The following is a 4,421-nucleotide window of genomic DNA, read 5'->3' on the forward strand; positions in this document are numbered from 1 at the left end:
CTCCGCCGCGCTCCCGCCCCGCTCTGTCAGGTGCAGCAGCTCCCCCGGCCCTCCGGCGCCGCCCGGCCCGGCCCGGCCCGGCCCGGCCCGGCGCGCTCCGCCCCGTGCCCGCCCCTGCCGGGGGAGGCCGGGCCGCGCTCCGCGGGGAAGGGGCGGGGGCGCGGCCGCTGCCGGCCCCGCTGCGCCCCGCCGGGGCCGACTTCGGGCAACTTTCGGCGGCCGCAGGCGGCGCCCGGAGCCGCCAGCATCGATTCCCGCTGCCCCCGAGCGGCTTTCCCGGCGCCCCTGGAGGCTTCAGCCGCGCCGGGAGCGGGAGAGACCCCGGCGGTCCCGGCTCAGCCCCGCGGTCCCGGCTCGGTCCCGCGGCCCCGGCTCAGCCCGACGGTCCCGGCTCGGCCCCGCTCAGCCTCCGGGTGCGGCCGGGCAGTGAGGGGAGCCCGGGCCGGCACCCCCGGCCCCGCCGCGGCATCGCTACGGCGAGGAAGCAGGCGAAAGGAAAGGCCGCCTCGGATGCGGGATTAGCCGTGCCTGACCTTGGTTCTTCTTCGGAGTGACCTTTAAATCTCAAGATATTAGTGGAGGGTTTAAAAAAATAATTCAGCGGTTCATTATTCGTGTGTGGATTTACCTGCGATTCGCGCTTCTGTCTCCCGTCAGCGGCGTTGCTGATCCCAAATTAAATCTTTGAGGAAGGATAAGTACTTTGCCAGGTGTCCACTTAGTCTCTCTTTATTTTGTTTAATTAGCACTGAGGTGCTGAGAATGTCAAGGGCAAATGTTTAGGTTAGTTATTAAACAAGGTACTAGCATAATTCACTGTCTGAAGCAGCTCTTCCTCAAGATACAAACACACACAGGCACGAAGGTGGAGTGTAATGTCCATAAAGGATTATTAAAAAAAGAAAAGCAGGAAGATTTAACCTGTGGATTTTAAAGTGAATGTTGCTACTTACATTTGAGGGAGAACTAGAGAGTAGGAAGAGAAAAGTTAAACCAGAAAAGCCATTACCTAGTGAAGAAACAGGAAAAATCTTTCCATAAATGCTAATTATATCCCTATTAGTAGTATTTAGAGGGTTTTTTACCTTCTAACTATAGGAGTATTCACAGTAATTTCAAAAGGGGCAGGATTAAGACCTAGTGGTTTGCACAGCTTCCTTCCAAGTTTAATTTCATTCTGTTCACAGTTTAAGGTTGAAACAGAAAGAAAAAAATATTATTTACATTACAAACTTCTTGGAGCACAAACAGCTTTGCTCTTACAGCTGCTCGTAGGAGTTAGCATATGAGGTCTAGTCCTGCTTGCTCAGTGGCGTTGTGTTAGAGAACACAGCCTACTGCAACAATTTCTCCCTTTCATTGAGATGTCTCCTCTGCTAGAAGCACAACTACCAAAGCTCAGTACCCTGTTTCCCCAGCAGGTTTATCACAGTGCCTATAAGGACTATGATGTTATCAGAAGTTTGGTGTATTTCTAGCGGGCTCTCGGCTATAGGTATCTGTGAATTCAACTACCACCAGTCTGACACTAATCCTGAAAAATAAATGCATTTCCTTGAGCTGTTGCTGCTAGAGCTTGGAAAGAAATTAGAAATTTGGGAATGGAATTTTGTGGATTTTGTTGTTTTTGAATTGTTCTTAATGTGTGGTCTTACTTCACTAGGCATGTACCAGACACTAATATGTTAACCTATTTGTTTGAGTCATGCTTCTATTGCCTCCCAAACAAAGTGTTAAGAATTGGAAGAGCATAGAAAAAATAATTTTAAAAAATGAGAAAGGGATTAAACAATAGTTGATAAACAACATAGACATGCCAAGCTAAAGACTTCAAAACCCCATGAAGTCCAGAATCATGGTTCTGATCTAGTATTTCAAATAAAAGAGAGGAAAAAAAGTACACAGTTTGCTAGAATATATGAAAACTTGTGATAATTATATACAGAAATAACACTGGCACCTATAGTTAATATTGCCAGTACTTTCTGGAAGCAAAAACTCAGTTTTTACTTAAACCTTTGTTGTTTGGGCAGGTGTTGCCCAGGTTGATTTTCTTGTTTAAGAGTTGCAGCTAAAATTAAGTCATATGTAGTCTGAAAAATAGACATTTTCACCATCTACCAAAAAAAAAAAAAATCCCAAAGACTTCAACATTTTACTCAGAAGGTTGACATACAGCCTCCCCCAAAACCAAACCCAAACCCAAGCATAGCCTGCACACCTGAGTAGAGTGTGCTGCACTCGAGGGAAATGCTTTGGTATCCCACAGTCTCCAAAGAATTAATCTAAGGTGAGCGTGTTGCATCCATTTGCAGCTTCTCTGTGTGAATGAACGATGTATCAGCAAGTGGACACTTGGGCAGGCTCCAGCCTCCAACTTCTGGCCACCCACTATTCCCAAAGTACCTCAGAGAGTGCTGGAGCCCACCCAAGGAAAGGAACAGGGATGTGTCAGCCCAACTCAAAGACACTGCTCACAGAGTTTATTAAAAACAGCCCATGGAACCACTTGTCCTAAGGCACCATCCAACACTGGGGGTTCAAGGGTTAGGAAAGCCTGGGCTTCACAAAGGGCAAGGAGGGCTGGTAAGAAAGGCAGAGTCAAAGTACAAGGAAGGTTAAGTGAATAGAGGCAAAATGGGAAAAGACAGTGAGAAAACCGAAGTAGCAGAGTTCATAACAAAGTAACAAGCACCATTGCCTCAGAAATTTCTCTTTGACTTAAATATTGTGGCTCTCTCTTTTCCTATGGTCAAAGGATGTGAAATCAACTGCAAAAGTCTGCCCTGCCTCCCTGGGCAGTCAGTCCAGAGAAGGAACAGCCACTGAAGCTATTAGTTCAAGTGATAAGGATGTCCTCTGTGTCCCCAGGAAGACCTGACCTTTGCTGATGACATAAGTTGTGGTTCAGTGCAATTTCACACAGTGTGCCTTTCATCTGTACAAATAAGTAATTTTTTGAAACGTCTGAATGACTTACCTAGTTTCATTTTCGGAGCTCAAACTGGAAAATTAAATCAATTACAAGGATGTTTCTAACATATAAGATATTAAAAGCCTGTTGAATATTTCCAAATACCAGGTGCAAAGCACTGCCCACTCTTCCCATCAGTGGGCAGTTCCAATGAATCTCAATAATTCTGTACAAGGACTGTCTCTCAGGAAACAGGGAAAAATAAACCATCTCTAACAAAGATGTTCATTGCTGTTTATGAGAAGCCATATGCTAAAGTCAGAAAAACTATCAAAGTATTTAAAGAGCATTAATACCATTATATTCAATAAAAAGTCAATATAGAGATAAAATGCAATGAATTAACATTTAAGGTTCTAAGACCTACTGTCTGCCTGCTTAATTTCCTTGGAGAGGCAGGCATCCTCAGAAAACATAGCTCATGCTCATGTATTAATTAGTATGCCACCATTTACATTAGTCAGAGCACATGTAGAAACAGCTGAATTAAATCCATCTAAATCTTATCATTCCCACACTTCTAAGTGCCACACTTTGGAGCAACAATATCTTTTGAAGTACAGACTGTTATTCTGCATATAACTTGAAACTGAACAATTCTAATTTAAAGCATTTACAGTGAGTATTATTTTTCCAAGATACATAAAGATGTTATCAAAGTGAGCTGCTACTACTATTATTGTTGTACTAGTTCATGTGTCTGGCACCACCATTTTTGTGTCTTCAGGTAAGGAAATAGTGAGATGTTCTTAAGCCTTTACTTCTCCAGGATCAACAATCCCACCTCTCTCAGCTTCTCTTATATAGAGTGCTCTGACCATCCCCATTACCATCAGCAGGACTCATTCAGCATGACTGTACCTTTCCTGCACTGGGCAGCCAAAATTCTGGACAGAGCTCTCCAGAAATGGTCATACAAATCCTGAATAGAAGTGGTGAATCACCTTCCTGGACCTATAGATTGCATTTTTACCAAGGCAACCCAGGATTCTGTTGGCCTTCTTTGCTTCAAGGGCACATTGGTGGCACTTGTTCGCCTCGCTGCCCATCTTGATAATTTTTATTCAGAGCTGATCCCAGCTGTTCATACCCCAGCCTGTATTGGTGTGTGATATAATCCTCTCTGAGGTGCAAGGTTTGCATGTGCATCCTTGACCTTTGTGAGGTTCCTGCCAGACCATTACTGCAGCCTGAGCAGCTCCTTCCGAATCCCAGCCCTGCCCTCCACTGCATTGGCTGCTCCTCCTCTGCCTCAGTGCCACCTGCAAATTCATGGAGAGCTGCTCTTCATGCCATCCTAAGTCACGCACCTTGTCAAGGGTCCTTCCAAGCCAGAGCTGAAGGAATTAGCCTGAATATGATGGGCACTGCATAAGGAAAAGTGAGGGATTTAAGCTTTTCCCTCTCCTGTCAAGAACATGACTCTTACAGGAGAGCAGTAGCAAGC

Source organism: Lonchura striata, chromosome 2, assembly GCF_046129695.1.
Source record: "Lonchura striata isolate bLonStr1 chromosome 2, bLonStr1.mat, whole genome shotgun sequence".
In the NCBI taxonomy this organism is placed as follows: domain Eukaryota; kingdom Metazoa; phylum Chordata; class Aves; order Passeriformes; family Estrildidae; genus Lonchura; species Lonchura striata.